This window comes from Stegodyphus dumicola, chromosome 8 (genome assembly GCF_044657685.1).
Source record: "Stegodyphus dumicola isolate Sdum_Otavi_A_Nest chromosome 8, ASM4465768v1".
In the NCBI taxonomy this organism is placed as follows: Eukaryota; Metazoa; Arthropoda; class Arachnida; order Araneae; family Eresidae; genus Stegodyphus; species Stegodyphus dumicola.
Window position 1 is genome coordinate 118,231,485 of NC_140775.1, and position 25,330 is coordinate 118,256,814.

Genomic DNA, 25,330 nt, shown 5'->3' on the forward strand with positions numbered 1-25,330 from the left:
CCTTGAGGAATACCTGCGTAAATATTTTTGACACATGAAGTTGCATTTCCAACTCCAACGGTGCAAGTTCTATTTTCAAGGAAGGACTTGATAATGAGTATCAGATTTCTGGGGAAACCGAGATGAATTAGCTTATAGATTAGCCCTGGATGCCAGACGCGGTCAAAAGCCTTTGCCACGTCTAGCATCAGGATAGCAACACTCATTCTGTTGTGCATAGCCGCGCCGATGAACTCCGTGAGCCTGACTAACTGCGTTGTGGTCGAAAGTCCTTTCCGGAAACCGTGCTGGTGATCAACGAGAAAGTCCAAGTTTTCTTGCATTCTGAGATAAATAATGCGTTCCAGAATCTTGCTTATGGAGGACAGCAGGCTGATGGGTCTAAAGTTTGCCGGGTAATCCTGTGTTTTCCCTGGCTTAGGAATCATCAGGATGCTTGCTTGCTTCCAGAAAAGCGAGAAATAATTTTGATACAAACATGCATTGAGAATGCCTGTTAATTTGCATACGGTCTTAAAAGGCATGTTTTTCAGCATCTGGTTCGTGATCTTGTCCTTTACTGGAGCTTTCTTTAATTTAAGTCCCTTAATAATGTTCTGCACTTCGTGCGGAGTGGTTAGTTTGATAGATGGTTCCGTAGAAGGGGAGTGCAGCCATTGATCGTTAAGGTAATGAACTTGAATGTCCGAACTATGATCTGAGGGGAAGGAATTTGGAATGAACTGTTTAGAAAGGTGTTCCGCAAAAAGTTCCGCTTTGTCTTGATCGGAGTAAGCAAATCCATTATCGCATTTAAGCGGTTTTCTGGCAGAGCAGGGGCGTTTTAGTGTCCTTGTATGACGCCAGATGGCGCCAGGTTCGTTGTTGATCTTTTCCATCTTATCCTGCCATAAGCTAGAACGATGGTCCTGAATCTTTTGCTTGATTTTCCTATTAAGCCTGTTAATTTGAGTTTTGATAGCAGGATCCCAGGTGAGATTAAATTCCTTTCGGAGATGATTTCGAAACAGATTATTTCGCGAATATTGGCAGGAAGCGTGTGCTCATGTCTGACACGGTCAACCTCAGTCGTAGCTAGGGACTTAGCAGAATGCAGGTACGAAGTAAAGTCTGTTATAGCACGTTCAATATCCGAAGTGCTTTGTAACGAGTCACTATTAAAATCAGTGGTCATCAAAGTATTATGATAAAGATTCCAATCAGTATGCTTAATTGGCGGTAGGTTCTTAACATTTTCCACTCCAAGGTAAGCAAGCACAGGTACATGATCAGAAGACATGTCACATGTTACCGTAATAGCCATAGGAATATTGAACGTCGTAATAAAAATATCCAGAATGTCAGGCCGATGGTTGAGTATATTTGGCCTATAGGTAGGCTCATTCGGCACATGCAGAAAGACAGGGTAATTACACACAAAATCATGCACTATGCGTCCATTATAATTCGAGTTGCGGCATCCCCAGTCGAGATGCTTGGCGTTTAAATCGCCACCTAGAAAGGTGGGGGAGTCTGAGTTAATAAGTCTATCCAGAATTTCAGCACTGAGCTTGTTCCCAGGGCGGTTATACACCGCACAGAAAGTGACATCCCCAATGTTGGGTAGATTCACCATCACTTTAACACTTTCCATTCCATCACAATTTTCTGCACTTTTCAGATATGAATCAAATGTCTTTTTAACATAAATGAGCACCCCGCCACCACGGTGGTGGAGTCTGTCACTACGGTAGCTAAAATAATTGGCTATCCTTAAGGAGTGCGAAGGGTTAGCATGGGTTTCTGTAATTAAGCAGATGTCTACGTCATTTTGCTGGATAAATTCATGAAGTTCCGGTATCTTGGAGGTAACGTTCTGCGCGTTCCAGAGCAGGATCTTAACAGGAGAACTTTGCCGGGAGGTGGGATTATCCATGGTTGGGGGAAGCTGGCCTGACTGTGTCCTCTATCATAGAGGCGGTAGGAATTGCCTTCGCTACATCAGCAAACATAGAGATGGCTGTTGTGAGCTTTTGAATTACCGCATTAGCTTCGTCGAGCTTTGCTTGAAGCTCACTGAGTTGTGAGAAGGTTGCTTGTGGCGCCATCTGTGGGGGAGCAGCATTACTATTGTTGACTACTCTATCTGCATATGATATGCCTTTTTGCACAAAGGATGAGCGAGGCTTGGGGTAGAACGAACAACTTTTAAAACTGGCAGTATGAGGAAGTCCGCAATGACAGCACTTTGGTGGCACATCCTCGGGCTTGGTGCAGTCACGAGACTCATGCCCCTGACCACATTTGACACACCGTGGTGCGTGACGGCATTGACTTTGAGCGTGGTAAAAGTCTTGGCATCGGAAGTACTGCGTGATACCGCGCCTACCTCTGTATCTTTCAACTGTTATCTTTAGCCTCATAAGATACTTTAGATTATTAAAAATGTCTTTGGTTTTCTCATTCCTTTCTAGCAAGATCAGGAATAGAGGCATGGGGGCAATTTCAGGACCTTTTCGGCGAGACATTTGTACAACCTTTTTAACAGCGTATCCTTCTGCAATGAGAGCATCTTGGATATCCGTAACTGGGGTGTCAATCGGAAGGCTACGAATGACGACTTTGATGTTATTGTCTTCAGCAAGCTGATATGAATGAAATTTAATCTTTTTGTCGTCAAGGAGGTCCGTGATGTTACGATAAGTCTCACTGGAATTGACTTTGATTTCAAATTCATCTACGGCTTTCATCTTTGCATTAAATTCACTGTAGCCGGAGTTATCCAATAGATCAGTAATATCCTTCCATTTCCAGTTTGAATCCTTAATGACAATTGGCGGATGCTTCGAACTTCTTTTCGGAAACTTAAATTCTTCAGATACATGAGAATCACTTATTTGCCCAGCCGGGCACGTGACCTCATCTGTATTTCCGATAGGCCGCACCATGCTTTCCGTCAGGGACGTACTTGCAGCCGGCTTCTCGGAGGATTCACTAGATGGCTCCACTTTAGCGTGGCTACTGGCCGCTACTTTAGATGGGTTTGTGGAGGAGATTTCATTCGGCTTTTTGGATGAATCATCAGCTTTTGCAGCCCTCGGTTTCATCCTGCGTTTTACTGCAACATCGCCTTGGGTAGTTGAGTGAGTACTCCGTTCAGTACCATGGGTATGAGCTTTTTCGGGAGGAAGCTGAGTTAGCACATGGTATTTGTTTTTCAAATCCAATTCGGCTGACTTTTCAGGGCTGAGCGGCCGTTTAACACTGTGGCTGGGGGTAATCCATTCCATGCTTGAATCCACATCGTTAGAATGGTTAGACTCAGATTGAGAGGCCAAATCTCTTTCCGTGTTTTGTATTATATCCATAAATCTGTTCAGGAATGCCAATTCAACTTGCTCATAGGGGGTCAGGCTATCATTCCTGGAAGTCAGTGCATGAAAGCGATCCACAATTTGCTGAATAATTGACATTTTCCAGATCAAGTCCAAGTCAAGAAAATTAGAGCTAGGCAAGAAATAGGGCACGCAAGGACCTTTTACAGTCCCCAGAACACAAGGTTCAACGGGAACAAACCTTCTGTATGTGCCAACAAGTGCAGAAATATGCGAGCAGTTAGCAGAGTAACAGCAATCAAGAGCGAGGAAACCACCGCGAGCAAGCAGCAAATCCACCGCCGAATAAAACCACACCGAAATACTGATCTTACACCGACAACATGCTTTATACTACTCAGACACTCCCCCATTATGTCTACCTGCATATCTGCGCATGTGCTACCGTACATCACCTTACTTAATCTCCTGATTGGTCTTTCTGTCCGCTCTGCCTCTTCATTCAGCTGATATGCTAATTTTTCGACTTCGTCCTTATTTTTGCACACCAGTGTAATTATACAAATATTTTCCCTCAATGATGCATAATAAATATTTATTAATACTATATGAAAAGCTATTTTTTAATTATAGATGATATTAATCAAATTTTTAACTATTTTTTAAATTTCTCTCTTCCTTCGTTTTTTTAAAAAAAAAAATCAGAGTAAATTTTTACCTTTGGCGTTTTATCGTCTGCTACTTTATTTTAACTTCGTTTAAATCGAATTGTGTAATACTGAGAACTTTCGTTTGATGTTTATTTGAATTTTATGAAAATATTTTATGACATTAACTGCATAATTTATTTCTAAACAAACTGTTGCTTATGAAGTGGCTGAAACAGCGGCTCATGCAATCATCCATATTTTTAAAGCACAGTATATTTTTATAGAAACATACGATTTAGAATAATCATTTTTATTAAAGTATGATACAACCCTCTAGAGACCGAATTAATAGAAGTTCAATGATTATGTAGAAATGATCTGCAGCTACTTAATGGCTGGATAAGTCATCAGGTTCTGTGGACAAGTAAGAATAATTATATAAACGACACCCAACATTCTGGATTCAATTAACAACGAGGGTACGATGTTTATTAAATGAATTTAGAAGTTTTTAAACATAAAAAATCAACTCATTTTATCATAAAATGTATTTTTGTGCGTAGCGTATTTTCATTATATCCTTAAAATTCTAATTTAGACTTTAATTGTCAAGAATTGAATCCTAATCATCAGTAATATAATAAGTAATTATTACGGTTATTAATAAATCCTTCTTATAAAGTAATTGCAATTATTTCAAGAAACTTTGTCTGAATGGGGCCCACCAGCGGCCGAGCGGTAAAGTCGCTTAACACTGGTAGTTCGGTTCGAGGTTCGAATCCCGCGAACGAACTGGCTGCATGAGCGTTTTCGTAGTTTTCCCCATGTGTAACGTGTATATGAGCCTGTTTACCTTAGAAAGTCCTCCACGAAGGCATGCCTCCCCTGAGGCAGATAGCCCTAGTGTGCTTTGTCATAATTTAATAAACCAAAACCTCTTGATGAAACCAGTCTTTCCTTTCATCTCATAACTTCAAAATGTTTAGCCTCTAGAGACTGATAAAGGCTCTGACCAAATACTGATGAAATGGATTGAATTGGATTATTAAGTTACGGCAAAGCAGGGCTATCTGCCTAAAAGGAAGGATGCCTTCGTGAAGAACTTTCTAAGGGATACCAGCTGGCATACACGTTACACATGAGAAAATCCACGAAAACGCCCATGCAAGCAGCCCGTTTACCAGGATTCGAACCCCGGAGTGAACTACCAGTGTTCAGCGACTTTACCGCTCGGCTGTTTGTGAGCCTTTATGAAATGGAAGACGATAACTTTAAAAGTGATTGCCAGAAATATCAACTTCGAAAAGTTGGATGCTTTTTAATTTGAATCTGTCGTACAATTTTTAATAACTCCAATTAGTAAACAAATTATTCATTAAATTAAATTCTGTGGTTCTTTCTTCCATAACTGTATCAATGCTAACTCCTATCTAAGCAGTTTTTTTTTTTTTTTTTTGTTTTTTTGTTTGTTTGTTTTGTTTTGCCTGTATGTCGATCCCACCGCAACGCTAGATAATTTGTAAGAAAGTGTCACAGGTTTTTGCTATATGTTCAATACTTTTGCTTTGCATTTATGTATTGTTTCCATATTTTGCTGTAATGTGTCCTTTTAGGGGATTATTATTACCTTGTCGATTTAATATTGATTACCATTTTAACTAAGTAATTAATTACTGTTTTTAGACAATTGTTTATGGTAACTTTAAGCAATTCTTGCACTTATCAGCTGATCATGTTATCTCTGCATTTTGAACCATTACCCAAATTTGTATTCTGACCGGTTAACTTATCAGGTTCAATGTTCCGCCTTACTTTCTTTGGGAACATGCACAGACCTGACTCGGAACAGGGAGCTTACTAAAGCTATGTTCAATAAATGTGGGAAGTAGACGAGATACACAGGAAGGGTATACGAAACCCTTTATTTTTCACTCTTTACAATAATTTCCGTACTTCGGAATACAGAGACCAACTACTTGTGGTCTGAACGTAAGAATATAAAAATATTTAACTAAACTCTAACTTAACTTTGGAATAATAAACGTGGAAGATTGGCCGTATATTAACAGGAAGCCGTATGTAGTACAGAGAACTGTTAACATTACAATACGTTTGAAATTATCACGAGGATTAAACCTCTGGCCTGGAAGGCAACCAGCAACCGAGTAAAACTTCTAAGGCAAGCGGCCTGCTTCGACTAACTCCTTCCTCTCTCTCGCTTGGCAAAAAGCCACAACTTAAGTACTTGGCGTTCGCCAAGTACTTAAGTTGAAGTACTTAAGTTCTTAGTTACCTTCTTAGTACCAAGTACTTAAGTTGTTCGCCAGTACAAATTTTGCATAAATAAGTTAACGCTTTTAATTCTGGCCGGAAGTAGAAAATAAGAAGTGATAGTAAAGATTTAAAATAAAAATAAACGTTAATAAAACTTAAGATCCTTACATACTTCCCGCCAGAGTTAATTAGTTTGAAACTGAGGTCTAAAACGACCTTGTTGAAAACTTTTAGCTCTAGAATCTAACGCGAGGCCAATCTTTTACAAACATTTCTCACTAGAAACTAGAAATTTTAAAAAAAATTTGTTTTTACAACATCAGCTCCATGGACAACCAATTTTTCATCTGTACTGCATCTAAACAGGAGCTTTTATTCAAATCCGGTTCCTTCCAGAGATCTGGAAGGAAAACTAGTTTAATGAAATGTTACACAATGAAATGGCAAGTAACATAAATATTTACATTTCTCTTAACATTCTTATTTCATTCATGACTTTATTTTAATTCTCTCTCCCCGTGCTCTCTGACATGTGTTGTAAAAGAACACCAAACACGAATGTGTTTATGTATACGTGTTCAACACTGCCTCCTACAATCAAAACACTAACGTGTTAAAATTCAACATACCAAGACCTCGTAACACACCCTATCTTCAACTCTAAACACCGAGGTACTATTCTGAAAGTGGCTAACTCTGAAGTGTAGCGTCAGAGAGCCTAACTACATTCATTCAACCTTTAACACATATTCACCATAATTTGGTCTTTTTTCAGTCACACGAATAAGTTTTAAATTTTTTTTTTTTTTTTTTTTTTCATTACTTTCACTTTTACCATATCATAGTATTTCTTAACATTTAAAATAACAGTTCACATTGTATATAAGAACATATTAACATGCCGTTAATTTTACGCATTTTAAAACATACATCAGTAGTACATTGTTAACGTCTATTCTTTTCCAAGCAAGTGCCAATTCTTCTACATTGAAATACTACATTTCAAAAAGTCTTTCAGACTAAAACTTCTTTCTTGCCAGAATGTTTTAAAAAAAATTTATACAATAACTTTTACAATATTTAAGTATTTACACATTCCTATTATACATCAACTTTAGTTTTACGCGCGAGTAATTGAAAAACATAATACTAAAATCGGTAAAAACTCATTTCTCGCCTTTTTGGAGATAAAGGTAGACCTCACATGAGGTAAAACTTCTTGAAATCTGCCACTTGCAGTAAGAATGAAAGATTAACTTAAGTTTGCAAAGTAACATAAAATTTTACTTATCTTTGTGATATTCAGACATTCTTTTCTGAGCCCAGTCTTGGAAGGTAGCGCAGATTCTAGTTTGATTTATCCTCCTTCTTGTGCGGGCTCGCCCTTCAGCGCCTTCCTCTAGAAGCTTTCTTTTTTCTCCAGTTCGGTCACACTTGAATACCTTCTTTTTCGCCTCTGCCTGTGGTATTGGCCGTTTGATGGCAGCTGGTCTTGGCGGAACCGGGACACTTCTTTCGCGTTCCTGTTTGGACCTCGTTGCTGGCCGTTCAAATTTTCCTTGTACCTTTTCCTCCGCCGCTGGTGGCCCTTCCGCAGTTCGGCGACATTTGCTTCATAGAGTCCTGTCCGATGAGTAGATCTTCCGTTTGGGAGCGGGGTTATAGTTGCCGTTATTTCTCCTGGCTTTCTTTGCATTCGTCGTACTTCTCTGTTCTTCATTCTGGGGGTGTTCGTGAGCTCTCTTTTCTGGACGGTGGAACGGCTTCTTTTTCTTGTTACCTTCAATTTTCCAGCCGGGAAACTTTCTTTTCAATTGATCCTGCCTCCTAATGGCTTGCCCTTGTACTTGTCGTTGTTCCACCTCTGGAGCTTGTGCCTGTCGTGCCTGCTGTGCCGGATCCTGCAAAAGATCTGTGAATATTTGCATTTTATTACCATCATAGTAGGGTTTGATTTGATCAATGTTTGCGGAGCAGGTTTCACCATTTCTATCTTTTAACACTACTACAGCGTGAGTTATTTTTTCTATGACATATGGTCCTTCAAATCGTGGAAAAGATATATCAGTTTTATCTTCTGGTGCTAAAGAAAGTGAATGCTTAATTTTTAATACTTCATCCCCTTCTTTATAAGTTACTCCCCGTCGTTTCAAGTCATAATATAGCTTTTGTTTTCTCTGTGCTACTTCAGTATTCTTTTTTGCTTCTTTAATTCATTTTTCTATATCACCCATTTTAAATTCTGGGGCTCTTTGTTGCACATAAAATAATTTATCTAACGGCGTTATAATCTTTCTGCCTAAAAATAACTCAACAGGAGTTTTGCCCGTTGTATCATGTTTTGCGGTCCTAAGGGCGAAAGCAAATTCATTGACATAGTTATCCCAGCTTTTATGAAAATTTTTAACATAACTACGGATAATTTTCACTATATTTCTATTGACCCGTTCCGCCATATTTGATTGCGGCCGATACGGGACCATTTTTAAATGACGTATGCCCAGTTTTTGGCACATGTCTTCAAATATATTACTTACAAATTGAGGACCATTATCCGATATAACTTTTAGGGGCGCCCCGTATTTTAAAATATATTTATTTAAAATAGAATAAGTAACTAATTTCGCGGAGGCTCGTTTTAAGGGAACAATTTCGGTCCACTTACTAAAATGATCAACCATAACAAGGAGATAGCGACTTTTATTTAACTGACTTTTTGGGAAAGGGCCCAATAAATCGATGCCAATTATTTCATTTGGAAATTCGGATTTAATACTATTTAGAAACCCGGCCGGGCGGAAATTAATATAATTAACTGCTTGACATGTTGGGCAGGACTGGACATACGCCCTTGTTAACTTTTGCAGTTCAGGAAAGTAGACTGCCTCGCGTACGCTTTGTATAGTTTTTCGAATACCAGCATGAGAAGCTAAAGGGCTGTGATGCAACTCCTGCAGGATATTTAATCTAAGACTAGCTGGGATAACAGGTCGAAATTCGTTGTTGGAATTCGTAGTTTTTGTATAAAATAATAGACCATCTATTAGTTCGTAATGGGCCGCCCTATTTCTTATCGCCACAATATCTTGGTGGCTAAAATTTTCGGGATCCTTTAAATACTCATAAATGCTTCCAAACTCAGGATCCTTACCCAGTTCGGTTATTACAGTTTCTCGGGAATTTATTGTACATGCTGTGAGCATTGCCACCTTTACAGTATTACCTTCTTCATCTATTTTTATTCTGGATAGGGCATCTGCTACGATATTTTCCTTTCCGGGGGTATGCTTGATTACCAGATTATATTCTTGTAGCTTGAGTGCCCATGTTATTAACCTTGGGGATAAGTTTTTCCTTGAGTACAATCTAGTTACCGCCGCATGAGTACACTATTATTGGCGCCTTTCCAAAATAGACTCGGAACTTTTGCACTGCTAACAGAACTGCAAGTGCCTCTCTCTCGGTCGCGGAATAGTTTCTTTGTGTTTGCAGATTCTTTACTATGAAAAACATAACCTTTACTTGTTCGTCCTTGATACGGACGTATAGCGGTAATTTACCTATGCACTTACATCATTCTCCTTGCGCGGCTAACACTGTCGTATTATCTGAATTATATATGCGATATTTACGAAAATACTTCCTAAAAAAATCTGCCACACAGGAACACTGCGCGCCTGTATCCAGGAGTGCGGTGGCTGGGATATTATTCACCAACACTTCAATCTTCGGAAGAGTCAAATTTTTCACCATTACTGTATTTAACTTGATGGAAGAGGGGTTTTCTTGGCCTTCGGATTTCCGCACCCTCCCGTTAGCAGAAATCCGTTTTAGTTTAAATCCTTTTTTGTTTCCATGCTTTCCTTCTTTTTCCACTGGCCTTGAGACTTTTTTCCTGGATTGCTATTGAACTGTCGACGTTCGCCGGCTGTTTTTGAATGCTCGGGTTTCCTTGCCCACTGATTTGCTTTGCTTCCGTAGCCGTGTGCTTGATTTTGCTGTGGTCTTGGCGCATCAAATTGGTTTCGTTATTGATATTGGCATCTTCTTTCAATGTCCGCCGTTCTTCTACTTTCAAACTGGATTGCTAGCTCAAATAACTTTTCCAGTGTAGTCGGATTTCTTAATTCAATAAAGTCTTGCACTTGGGGAAGTAACCTCGGCAAAATCACTTGAATTATCTCAGGATCCGGACGGTTTCCATACAAGAGTTTGAAGACGTGAATTTTTCTTAAAATATAGCTTGAGAGATTTTCGATTCTTTGCTGATATATGCTGAAAAGTTCCGTTTCTAATTTCGCACGATCCCTTACGACAGGGAAGGCTTTTACTAGGGCAGTCTTGAAATTTTCGTAAGTATAGGTGGGACTTCCTGCTTGACCCAAGAGACTTCTGCCTATACATTTGAACCAGTTAAGCGCTTGGCCCCTCAAAGCGCTGGTAGCTAAGGTAACTTTTTGAAACTCGTGCACGGGGTAGAGCATGAAGTGGTCATCCAATTTTTCCAAAAAAACTAGTTACCGGTGAGTTTCCATTAAATGTGTCTTCTGGTTTCATCGAAGCGCGCATGGTCTGGACGATGTAACCAAATCCTTCCAGGGCGGCAGTTAAAATGTCTCAGTGCCAGCACTAATAACTCGCGTGAATTGAGATTCGTTGGGATCTATCCTGTGCTTTCTACAAATAATTTTCCTACATTGATTACCATTTTCAAGCAATAGCTGTGTTTCCAAATTATTCAATACCCTCTTCATGCAATATGTCCACTTCTGACGTCGGACAGGTAGCACAAGGGACTGATATCACTGCTAACGCCCCAGCACAAGATTTTTCACTGAGGTATATCACTTCATTACTTTCTTCAGACTCTTTGACGTACAGAGAGAAAGTTACCACTCTATTCTCAGAGTGCGGTCGCATTACTAATTGCAGACCGCTAAGAGGCGGATGCTTCTTAATTACGCTTAACGACAGGAATTTTATGCAAGCAGCCCTCGAGGCAATACATACTCTAGCACTTCAAGGACCTTCGGTAGCAACAATAGCGCTACAAGTACTGAAGACCTCGCACCACAGTCAACGCAGACTACAACCCCAAGCAGTCCACTTACCTTGAGCACATCAGCTCCACTAGCTCCAGTAGTAGCCACACTCTACGATCCTTTGCAGAGGTGGTAAGACAGACCCAAAGGCCCAGCCTTATTATCAATCCCACCTAGAAGAAAATTGATGTGCAACTCAGAAAGGAGTTACAAGAGAAAGCTCCAATCAATAAATTACAAATAGCGGTAGAACGTATCTCCTCGACACCAAAAGGAGGGATAGAGGTCTTTTGTAAATCAGCAAAGGATATAGAACAATTAGAAGATAAGTTACATAAAGCGAACTTGGAAATCGATCTGCAAAGAAGACAACGTAGAAAACCACGCTGCACGATACATAATTTTTGTACCAGATAGCATCAAGGCCGAGTAACTCGCAGTAACAGGCAATATTCCAACTCGCAGTAACAGGCAATATTCCAACTCGCAGTAACAGGCAATATTCCATACAAGGGCATCAAAGCACTGTTTAGACTTCGAGAAAGAAATCCAAAGCGTGTCAAATGGGTCCTGGAATGCGACCCATCCATCTTCCACGCTGTCCTTAGGGCAAGAAGAGTATTCACAGGATGGCATGCACATACAATCACCGAATACTTGGGCATACGCCGCTGCTACAAGTGTCAGCAACTCGGAAACACCCAGGATAAGTGCACGTGCAAGAAAGATTTCTGTGCCTTCTGCGCCGGACCACAGAATACTAGAGACTGCAGGGCTGAATTACCAGAATGCATAAACTGCCGCGATGCAAACTACCGTCATGGTACCATGCACAACTGCAGTCATCCAGCCTATGCAACAGAATGTGCAGAGTACCAGCGAGCAGCAGCCTATATCCGCAGCATCACCCAGTACTAATGGTAGCATTACACCACGAAATTATGAACGTCAGCCAACATTGAGCATTCAGATCAACAGCGAGACAATATCAAAAGAAGAACCCATGAAAATCCTTCAAATAAATATGCAGCGTGCTAGGGCGGCAGTTGCCCAGACGATCCAATTTGCGATAGAAAACAAAATAGATTTCATCTTTGGCCAAGAGCCATATACCAGAGAAGGAGTGGCAGCTGGATTTCCATTACAATGGACAGTGTTTCAAAAATCGGATAAGACCATCCTCCTAGAGCAATCATAGTCAGCTGTAACCCCGACTGGTCCACAACAATTATCCCTTTGATGGTCATGAACGAGTTCAGCTCGCAATCGAATCGTGCTTCATAATGCGCGCAAACGAGTTCCGCTCGGGAGCAAGATTTTGACCGAAATTCTTAGTAACGAGCACTACTCGCGTAGTGAAATTTTTCCCCAATGCGCGCTGACGAGCTGCCTTCGTTCGCCATTACTATTCTGCACTGATTGTGTTTCAAACGAATGCTACTCGTGAAATTTAGTTAGTTTTACTGTCTACGGATGACAGTACGAGTTCCATGAATTTCTTTGCATAATGAAGGTGGACTTTTTTTTTACCTTATTCATTTTATCCGTATTTTGGCGCGTTTTTAGGGTGTATGTACAGTAAAATGGCTCAAAAGCGAAAGTTAGATAGGTATGATGATGATTATGATTGTGATACAGAAAGCTTATCAAGTTTTGAATCTGATGAAGACTTTGTTCACAGTATTTCAAGCTCAGAAGACGATTCAAGCGATGAGGAAGATTTTTCGAGTGTTCGACACTGTGTATATTTGATTCAAGTTCTCACGCTCCTAGCCGATTTAGTTTTACTGGTGATGTAGGCATGAAAGCTTGCGTGACAAATATTTCTGAAATTCTCTATTAGAAAGAACCTATTAAACGATGTGTGGTATGTTGCAGCAAAAATAATGCTAATGGAAAAAGAATTCGCCGTGAAACACGTACGTATTGCAAAGACTGTAATGCCCCATTATGTGCACTTCCATGTTTTAAAGTATATCACACACAAAAAGATTTTTAGGTAATTACTGTATTTATACTGTGCTTCATAAAGTTTTACATTAGTTGTATTTATTTAGTTCTTTCAATTTAATATTTGTCTTATATTTATAATTAACTATTATAATTTATATAATTGGTTATAATCATTTATAATTTACTGTTTAATAATTATTTTAAGGTACGTAAAAACTGTTATTTATGTACTACAAATACTTTAAGAAATTTTTTAAACGCGCGAGGCGAGCTATTTACGGCATCGCCAGAGAAAGGTGACATTTTCGGAAGAACGGCGGGGGAAAACAGCTGCCACTTTCGAATACTGTTTACTCCTGCACGAATTAAGTAAACGGAAACTGCTCATTTCCATAACCGTCAAAGGGTTATCTCGCTTGACCAAGACAATGTTGCAATTCTTCTAAAAGTCCATTCCCTCTCCATCATCCTAGCGTCAAATTATTCCCTACCAACGGCGGAAATCGGCCCGACAACCAGATTCATACAAAGAATACTGCACCAATTCAGAATCCCTGATATGATCTTTGCGGGAGATTTCAACTCACACAATACAGCTTGGGGTTATCATACGACAGATCCTAAAGGTCGGGAACTCGAGGACTTTCTCTCCTCAAGCAATCTCAGAATTCAAAATACGGCAGAAGCACCGCCCTCTTTTGACAGGGTTTTTGCGCAAGGATGGCCAGACCTTACCCTGACTACTCTGCACGCTGCACCTCTCCTGCAGGACTGGAAAGTCGAAGAGGACGAGAGCCTCAGCGATCATAAGTTCATTATCTTCTCCCTATCCGAAACTACCAGAGTATCCAAAATCTGACGTTACAGCCTTCCTGGCCGGAAAATAAAAACATTTTCGAGAAACATAAAAACGCAACTAATACGCCTTGAACCATCTCTGAAACAAGCTCACACAGCAGCAGAACTGGAAGCTTTTTCATTAAAACTACAAGAAACTATGCAAGCCGTATGCAATCAGAATCTCCCATTAAGAAGCCCTAAGAGATTACAAGGTATAAATTGGTGGTCGAGTGCTGTCAGAATACAGCAGCGCAAATGTAGGGCCCTGCGAAGAAAACTTAAACATGAAAGACGATTGGAGATGCAGTCCAACACCTTAACCATCTTCCAAAGGGAGCGAGCGCAGTATAAGAAGATGATTATGCAAGCTAAAATAACTTCCTGGCGGGAGTTCTGCACACAGACGAAAGACACTTACGGCATACATCATAAAATTGCCACCGGTAAGATCTTTAAACCATCCCAGCTGCAGATCCCTTCAACACTTACCAGCAATCAGGAATACACATCAGATACTTTAAGGGCTGTTCTAAATGCTGTCTTCAGCCATAGATACCAGACATACCAAGACGCACAGCAAGACACGGCACAACAAGCAAATATCAGAACAGAAATGACCTCCTTGGACACACAGGCAGACCCAGAGATCACAGTACAAGAGCTCCAAAAAGTACTTGCCAACCTGCCGCGTAAGAAAGCCCCTGGGCCAGATGGGATGGATTATGCAGTCATCAAAGTTACGATAAAAGCACATCCGACTTTATTCGTCACCTACTTCAACAAGCTCCTATCAACCGGTACATTCCCAAAGCCCTACAAATAGGACAGGTTATTCTATTTCTAAAGAGGAATCGAAACCCAGCAGATGCCACATCCTTTCGCCCCATTTGCCTCTTATCGGCAATGGGTAAAGTACTGGAGAAAATAGTTATGAACAGGCTTACGAAACCAACAGCTGCCAGTTCAGTGTCCATCCAGGGGTCAAAGGCACGGGAGTAAATATTACCATCAATCCCACTACGACTCACCATCCTGCACAGTACACCATCTACACGGATGGTTCGAAAATTGACGAAAAAGTGGGAAGTGCGTTTGTAGTTATCCAACAAAGTACAATAAAAGACCAATGGAAGGGACAGCTGCGGCAAAATAATAGCGTATTTCAGGGAGAAGCAGTGGCGATTGCCCAAGCAATTCGCTACTTGCAATCCCACAACATCCGCAACGCTACTATCAAGACCGACAGCCTCTCATCCCTGTATGCAATAGGAAATCCAGACCATCCTTCCGGCATAATACAAGGTATCCAAGAAGACCTGCGGAAAAATTCATCTCTCCGTACTAAATTGGAATGGATAAAAGCGCATGCCGGCTACCACGGTAATGAATTGGCAGACCATCTCGCCAAAGAAGCAGCTACAGGACCGACCGATTTACAAATTGAGATCTCATGCCTGTCTCATTCCTGAAGAGTACTCTGCGTTTAAAGGCAATTGGGCTATGGCAGCAGACATGGGACAACAGCGAAACTGGGAGACGGACTCATTACCACGTCAGCTACGTGAATACCACCAGGAACATTGCCAACACGCAACTGGTCAGGTACATTACGGGTCATGGACCATTTCCAGAATATTTAAATAGATTCGGCATAAGCCATACCAGTCAGTGTACCTGTGGACAGACTGGCTCTCCGGAGCACTACCTAACATCCTGTCCCCTTACAGAAGAGTTTCACGTCAACTTTCCGTCCACAAATCGACAGGCCTTCTGTAAGTTTTTAATAAAGCAAAGGCACTTGGTCAGAAAAATCGGGCTGTGCCAAACTTAGCCAACCTCACAGACTGCCACTATAGACAAATAGCGATTTAGTGACTGGCACCAGTATCTAATACCTTTGAAGAATATTGAATGTGTGTACAACACTGATAGTCCTATTGCATGTATATACAAGCATTATTTAACGAAACTGTATTATGCCAATTATCTGCATTATGTTAACTAACTGAACTGTACAATGGAATTAGCATTATCTGTATCTGCATATATTTATATCGTCTGTACCTTATATCATTTATTTCGTATCATACTGTATCATGCAAACTATTCAACACCCTGTATCATGTATTCTGACATCCGCATATATTATCTCGTATTATCCTGTATCATGTAACTTATTCATTCAACTTATCATGCGCCTTTTATCAAGTATCCTAGCATTAGCATAAATTTGTATTTCCAGCACCTAGTATCATATATCTCGCAAAATCTTAGTTATGTAACTTATTCTGAATCCAGTATCATGTATCCCGGCATCTGCATATACACTGGTGTGCAAAAATTAAGGACGAAGTCGAAAAATTAGCATATCAGCTGAACGAAGAGGCAGAGCGGACAAAAAGACCAATCAGGAGATTAAGTAAGGTGATGTACGGTAGCACATGCGCAGATATGCAGGTAGACGTAATGGGGGAGTGTCTGAGTAGTATAAAGCATGTTGTCGGTGTAAGATCAGTATTTCTGGCAAAGAGATTGCACGCCGTATAGCAGTTAAAATCCCACCGAGTTGCTGCCTCAACGAGAAATGGCGAATAATCTATCTGTTAGACGACATCTGGATGCTTTTACCCGAGGTCGAATCATTGGGAAGTTGGAGGAAGGCCGCAGTGTGACAAGTGTGGCTGCAGAGTTCGGAATTGCTCACAGCATCGTTTCACGACTTTGGAGACAATTTCAAAATACAGGAACAGCTATCCGGGGGTTTAGTAGTGGTCGTTCACGAGGAACCACACCCGCAGATGACCGATATATTGCCTTACAGGCCAGAAGAAACAGGTGACAGACAGCGGGAGAAATCGCTAGACACACGACACAGGCGACTGGACGACCGATATCGCGTATTACCGTGGCCAGAAGACTGCACGGTGGTGCTCTGTTTGCACGACAGGTATGGAGGTGGCGGTGTTCTCGTTTGGGGAGGCATCATGCTTGGTAGTCGTACAGACCTTCACATCTTCGACGCAGGTTCAGTCAACGGGACCCGTTATTGTAACGAGATTCTTCTTCCATATGTGCGTCTTTTTATAGGTGCTATGGGTCCGCAGTTCCTTTTCATGGAGGACAATGCATCATGTCATCGCACAGTAGCTGCCGAACAGCTCTTAGAGAGTGAGGATATTGAACGTATGGATTGGCCGGCACGATCTCCGGATATCAATCCCATCCAGCATGTATGGGATTTTCTAGGCAGACGCTTGGCAGCTCGTACCTTACCACCAGTAACGATTCCGGAGCTTCGATTGGCGCTGCAAGACGAATGGGCAGCAATGCCTCAACAACTGATTGACACCCTCATTCTCAACATGGGCAGACGCTGTGAAACCTGCCTAGCAGTCATGGGAGATCATATCCCCTATTAAAGACAGGATGTTTCTTGCTGGACACCCATCACAGGGATGTTTCGGCCTTCAGTCGCATTGCTCTCCATGCTACTTTTTCAATAAAGCTTATTTTTATCCCTCTGATTTCTCTTTTAGTAAGTGTTGCTTACATTACTCATGTTACGTGTTGGGGATCTTACGGTATTAAATGTGTTGATTTGGAAAGCTTTTGTCCAAAGTTATAATGAAAAAACCGTCTCGTCCTTAATTTTTGCACACCAGTGTATAATCTCGTGTCATCTTGTAGCATGTAACATATTCTGCACCATGTATCATGTATCTTGGATCTTGGTATCTGCCTATATTAGTATCTTCTGTACTTTGTATCGTATATCTTGTAACATCCTGCAGTACATAACATACGTTGTAAAATGTAACCCTGTATGTTTAACAAATATCTCGTATCATCCTGTAATATGTTTCATACATCTCGTATCATCCTTTAATATGTATTATGTATCATGCATCTTGGTATCTGCTTATATTAGTATCTTCTGCACCTTGTATTATATATCTTGCAACATCCTGCAATACGTAACCTATGTTGTAAAATGTAACCCTGTACGATTTAACAAATATCTTGTATCATTGTGTAATAATTATCATATATCTCGTATCATCCTTTAATATGTAACCTATTTTGAACCTTCTTTTCTTAAGTATGTGTATGTCACCTTATGCATGTCCTTATATTTGTCACCTTATGTATCTATCGCACCTTATGTTCTACGTATCATGAATCCTGGCATATGCCAATATTTGTATTTTCTGCATATTGTTATTCGCATAGCCCTGTATCATGCATCTTATTTCGCACCTTCTACCATGTATCCTGCCACTTATTTCACTCTGCACCTCATATTATGTATCTTGGCATCTGCATATATCTGTATCAACAGCATCTTGTATCATATATCTCGCAACATCCTGTAACATGTAACCGATTCTGCTCCTGTATATCTTATATTCATAAGTATGTGTACGTCACCCAATGTGTGTCACATTAGATATGTTCTTATGAATGTCTCCTTATACATCTCATGCACCCCATGTTCCTACGTAAGATGTATTTAGGCATCTGAATATATATGTATCTTCTGCACAGTCTATCTGTAGCCACCATATGTTCTTATGTATCATGTATCTAGGCAAGTGATAAAGGTGGACATGGCGCTATACCGATTAACCGTATTGGTAGAGGGATGGTGCCCACGTCCTCCGTCGCATGTCGCATGCAGAATGCCTAAAGAAAAAGAGCAAGAATAAAGTAGAATGCCCGAAGAAAAAAAGAATAAAAAATAAATTTTTGCGTAAAATTTAGTATTTGTACTTTTTTTTTTTTTTTTTTTATTTAAAATTGTTTAATCTTACGATGTTTGATTCTTGCGATTTCAAAAATAAAATATTTGACTAAAATATGAATAACATTTTAAGAAACCAAATGTAGGATAAAATTGTGTAAAGCAATGGGCACAATGATAAAACTGTTTAAAGCAGTATATGCAAGTCATCCTAAGTTAAAATGTCGGTTATACATCTGTCTTATTTATATACAGTGTCTCACAAAAGTGATGGGACACTTGTGCTTTACAAAAGAAAACTGTAGTAAAAAAATTGAAAAAAAAACATGTAAAAAGTTTTTGAGGGTGTGTTTCATACTTAAATTTAGGTACAATTATTACATAACATACATTTTCTCAAAATATTAAAATATTAATTTAATAAAAATACAATTGTTTAGAACGGAGCACAAAATGGCTCACATAAGTGATGGGAAACTTACTTTTCCATCAAATATTTATTCAAAAATTTTACTTTTTAAAAGGTTTTAAAATTTTGTTGGATTTCCTTTTACTCTTAAAACATGATTTAATCTTCTTGGGATGGATTCGACTAATTTTTTGTGATTTCTGGAGTGATTTTACCCCATTCTTCTTGAAGCACCGATTTTAATTTTTGTTTTGAAGAAATGGTGTGTTTGCGAATTCTTGATTCCAATTCTTGCCAAATATTCTCTATGCGATTTAAGTCTGGAGATTGTGGTGGTGTTTTTATTATTTCAGGACAGTTATACAGCAGCCAGAGTCTAACGTTCAAAGCAGTGTTCTTGGGGGTCATTGTCCTGGTAGAATTTAAATCGTTATGAAGGTTCAATTTTCGTGCTGAAGATTTCAAATTTTGATTTAAAATGTCAATATACTTGTACTTATCCATTATACTGTCAATAAAAACAAAATTACCAACTCGAGCGGACGACATACACCCCCATACCATAACTCCTCCTCCATCATGTTTTACTGTTGGCACCAAGTTCTGTTTGCGAAATTCTTCCCTGGGTTTTCTCCACACCAAGATTCTACCGTCAGAACCAAATATATTAAATTTACTCTCATCAGCAAATATAACTTCATTCCAGTAATCAGAATTCTTATTTATGCTGGATTTTGCGAAAGCCAGTCTGAGTTTTTTATTCTTTTCGCTTACGAAGAGTTTTTTCCTGGCTGCTCTATCGTGATATCCAGCAGATCGAATTACTCTTCTAATAGTCTCAGAAGTTAACAATTACTCCATATAATGTTTGAAAATCAGCAGCAACTTTCGGAGTACTCATTCTTGGATTTTTTTTTTTAATATTTCGAACGATAATTCGCTTTATTCCATTGGATAGCTTTGATGGTCGGCCAGGTCTTCTTTTATCCTGAATCATATGATTCTTTTTATAGCGTTTAATGATATTGAAAACTGTTGAATGACTCAAGTTAACTGTTTCAGAAGTTTCTCTAATAGATTTTCCACATTCAATATGCAAATTAATAAATATTTTTCGAATATCAGGCAAAGTTTCTTTTCGGCTGCACAGCACTAAAAAACACAAAAATTCCAAAACAAACTCGGGAGAAATACTGCAGACGATTTTATAAATTATTGCCAATTGCTTTTGAGTAAAAATAAAAACCCGAAAAAATATTTTTATTGTAGTACGTAGTAGCATCTAATGGTGTCCCATCACTTATGTGAGCCATTTTTTGCTCCGTTCTAAACAATTGGAATTTTATTAAATTAATATTTTAATATTTTGAGAAAATGTATGTTACGTAATAATTGTTACTAAATTTGAGTATGATACACACCCACAAAAAATTTTTACATGTTTTGTTTAATTCATTTTATTACAGTTTCCTTTTGTAAAGCACAAGTGTCATTACTTTTGTGAGACACTGTATATCTTTTCTGAACGGAACATTGAAAGACGTAATAAGTGTGCTTTACTGTATTTTCTCTTTTAATATATGCAGTTTTCAAACGCATCGTAGTCTGGAATGGACAATTTATATTAATAAATATATTTAAAATTCTCAGTTCGAAGGAATGAATAGAAAATTTTAAAATAATTATCTGAAAAGACAATGCAACACTAACAATTAAAATAAAGTCTAAAAATTTAAAAATTACCTAAAATAGTAACTTTGACTAAAAATATAGTATAAAGAAAACTATTTGAAAAACAGTAAATAAATAAACGATGCACCTTTGATTTAAACTATGCAGTTCGAATGAGTAAATAGAAATTTTAAACAGTTATTCGAAAGAAACCATGCAACTTATGCAATTAAAATGAAATTCGAAAAAGAAAAAAATTGCTAAAAATTAATAACAGTTATAATTAAAAATATAATATAAAGAACATTATTTGAAAGAAAGAACGATTGGGTTTTTTTTTCCTATGTAAAAATGGAAAAGAAAATAGGTTGCCACATATTAAGAAGTTCGCCAAGTGAGCTAATTTTGGCGCAAACTGAATAAAAAGCGCCAGCATAAATTGTTGAATTTCTCCGTAAATGTCGCACCAAATTTTACAAAATTTAATATTTAGGCATAATTTGAGTCGTAGAATCGAAATATGGAAAAACATTGGTATGTTACCTCAGAAAAAGTACGATTTCATGTCAAAATAATTATGTTAGAATAGAGCTATATATAAATCTTATATATATCCTAAGTCGCGCTTTCGAAACATGAAGAAATTTGAATTTTGTCAATCGGCCCAGTAGAACGGGAGATATAGAACTGTCCTTTTTTTTTTTTTTTTTTTTTTTTTTTTTTTTTTTTGAGCAGTGTACAATTCAACAAAATCACGTGTAATAAAAGTTTCACATTCAGCGCGCAAGACTATCTATAGGATACGCTAAATGCATTATACTTTTAAGTATTTTGCGATTTTCTATTCGAATTAAATTTATGTGGGGTAATTGCGTAGGAAACGTGGCATTTTAATTTAACACGTAAAACTTTGATAATAAAAAGAATAACAAAAAAAAATGTATCTGATAGAGTTCAGATTTAACTATTCCAAGCCGCCTCACCAGGGTAGCGGTTAGTGTCTGTGTCTATGGTATCGAAGGGCAAGAGTTCGAATCGCGGAGAAGGCATGGATGTTTGTAAATGTGGAATGTCTATGCGCCATGGGGGACTCAAAGTATGCGGTGAGCCGAAAGTCCTGTCGAGAGGTTGTGGTAGAGGAAGAGAACTGAAAGAATTTCGGACCTACCTTCTGGGGTGATCCTCAAAGTTGTGGGTGGATTTGAGCAAAGTTTGATGTTTAATAAGTATTTTTATTATGCAAATCCATCCGATTCAAAAGTAAGAATTGAATATTATTAATAACTGCTATTGCTTTCAGATAGCTTAGTATGTTAATGCCCAGCAGATGACTCAATTTGAAAAATATATTTTGCTGAATAGCAACAGATTTTAATGAAAATGAATCGAAGCATATAGAGTGATTCTATGCAAAATACCAATTCCAGACTAATAGCTGTTTTAGGTTAGAATGTGCATAGCGGCACAAATAAAAGGATTTTGCCACAGTATGTTACCACCATGTTTTGTTTTGAACGAAATAATACAGTGAATTTTAAACACATGTATGGCAACACTTGTCATTCTGTCCGGAATTGTAAGGATTCGCTGTTTTTTAATATTTTCGTATTTTGCTATTGAATTTTATGTGGCTTAGGTGTGGATAAAATGTTTAAAAAATAAAGTTAAAAAGACAAAAGTTAGTCATAAAAATTTTAAAACAAAATTGTGTAAGTCATCTTACAAAGAAAACTGAACACATATGATGAACTGAGGAAAAGCTGAAAAAGAAATGAATGGTAACACTCAGCAGCACAGAGGGAATCTAACATTACTTTCAAATTTTGTGATTTGTTTCAAATTTACGTGGCGTGAGTGTAAAGCAAGTGGTGTTTAATAATAAAAAAGACAAAAAACGTTAAATAGGTCACTTCGTTAAGAAACTGAACATTCGAATGATGAACCGCGAAAAGACTGAAAAATATAGAAAAATGTATGGCAACATTTAACACTATTGGAAATTCTAAAAATATGAGGATTTAAACATTTTATGATTTTACTGTTGAATTTCATGGGAAGTAATTGCGAAAAAAGCGAAGTTCAGTAAAAAAACTCAAAAAGACAAAAATATTTGTGTTAACAGGAATGAGTCCAAGAAAATACTAATATACTGTAAGCTCAGCGAGAGAGAATTAAACTTCTTGTAAAACTCTGTGGTGCAAACTTAAAATCTTAATTCTTTCGGATTTTTTAATTTATTCCTTTCCTTTATTTTTTTAAATCAACGAAAAAATTAAATTTTAACTACATATATTTTGCAAACACGTCTTCTCTTTCGCTTTAAACACTAAGCGTTAAGTTATTCATAGCATTTTGAGATAATATATGCTTTGTTTATTGTGGCATACGAGAAGGAGGATCCAGTATAGCTGACATTAAGTGCTGAGATTATATTATGAAGTGAGGACCACCTCTTGTCCAATAGGCCTACCAGCGACCGAGCGGTAAATTCGTTGAATACTGGTAGCTTGGTCCAAGTTTCGAATCCAGGGCTGGCTGCATGAACGTTTTCGTGGTTTTCTCCACGTGTGACGTGTATAACGAGCCAATTTCCCTTAGACGTTCCTTCACGGAGGCATCCCTCCCTCAAGCGCTATCCCCTAGGCACATAGCCCTCGAGGCTTTGCCGCAATCACATAAACCAAACTAACCGAAACCTATTGTCGAATAACATTACTTTCTTCTCATGACACTTCCGTGACCTCCAGCTTCAGTGTAAGTGTATGAAGACCTAAAAGGTACAAAGCATTATACCTGCAGGATTTTCTTTTCGCTACGCAATTTAAAAGCAATGGACTGGCTTGGATTACTGGAGTACAATAACGCTACATGTCTAAATACAAGAATACTCATAGGGACGACTCCATTTTATATTGCATGTAGAGAAAATCCTCAAAACGCCCATACAAATAACTCGAACTATCTGTGTTCAGCAGTCTTATCCACAAGGTCATTATTAAGCCTCAAAGGAGAACAGTAGAATTAGGAAAAGACACACTGCAAAGAGAGAGACGAAATGGATGGAGTTTGGAGTTTGACGCGTCAGCCATAAATTCCATATTTTACTGAAATTTTTAGTAAGAATTTAGTTTAAAATATTCATAAAATGCAGTATCCTTAATAAGGCTTAATACACTCTTAGGGGAAAAAAGCCGAGGCACCACGATACACCGAGAAGATATAAAGCAAATTGGACACAAAATGATATGCATACAGGTTTCGTGAGAAAATGCAAAATTTTATATTTTGGCTGCCAATGAATGAACGGTTGTCGCTACAGCGCATCTGATCTGCGTAACTGGCAGCATATTTAAGAGGATAAATTACGATTTCCAGGTCATAAATTCTTCACGAATTTCATTCCGTGTACTCTGGTAGACAATAACTATGCCTCGCATACAGATGCGCGAACAATATGCGCAGATGTCGGAATTTGAGAGTGGTCGTGTAGTTGGGCAAAAAAAGGCCGGTCGGCGAATAGCTCGACATTTGAGCATGAGCGATTTCACTATTAGACGATGTTGGCAGGAATGAGTGAACCATCGACGTACACAGCGTCAAGAAGGAAGCGGTAGGCCTAGAAACGACAGAACGTGAAGACTGAGCAATCGTCAGAGCGGCACTCACAGCCCCAGATACATCATTATCATCGACTGTACGTGCAACTAGTGCTTCAGTGACCGCAAGGATTATTCATAGGCGGCTCACAGAAAAAGGGCTGAGGTCACGGCGCCCCTTGCGCCAACTAACATTGACCTCTGTGCAACATCAAGACCGTTTGCAGTGGTGTCGGGCTCATTCGCACTGGAATGTAACTGACTGGAGTAGAATAGTCTTAAGTAATGAGACCAGCTTTGTACTGAGCCCCGATGACCAACGAAGGCGAGTCTGGAGACGCCCTGGACAACAATGTGATACCAACCTGACTGTCATCCGTGAGGAAGGCCGACAACCAGGAGTGATGGTCTGGGGTCCCATTTCACTTCATAGTAGGACGCCTTTGGTTGTCATCCGTCGCAAACTTGCAGCACAGCCGTACGTCAACGAAGTTCTAAGGCCCGTTGTGTTGCCCTTCATGTCACGCAACCCTGGGCTTACATTTCAGCAAGATAATGTCCTCCCGCACACTGCACATGTTTCTACTGCTTGCTTTAGTGCTTGCCGAATCTTTCTCCTATTGAGCACGTTTGGGGCATTATGGGCAGGGCCCTCCAACCAGGTCGGGATGTTGACGATCTAACGCGCCTTTTGGACAGAATTTGGCCCGATATCCGTCAGGAGGACATCCACAAACTCTATCAATCGATGCCACGCCGAATAATGCTTTCATAAGAGACAGAGGTGGACAAACACGTTACTAAATTTTTTCCTCTATCAATAAATCATCCAATTTTTCT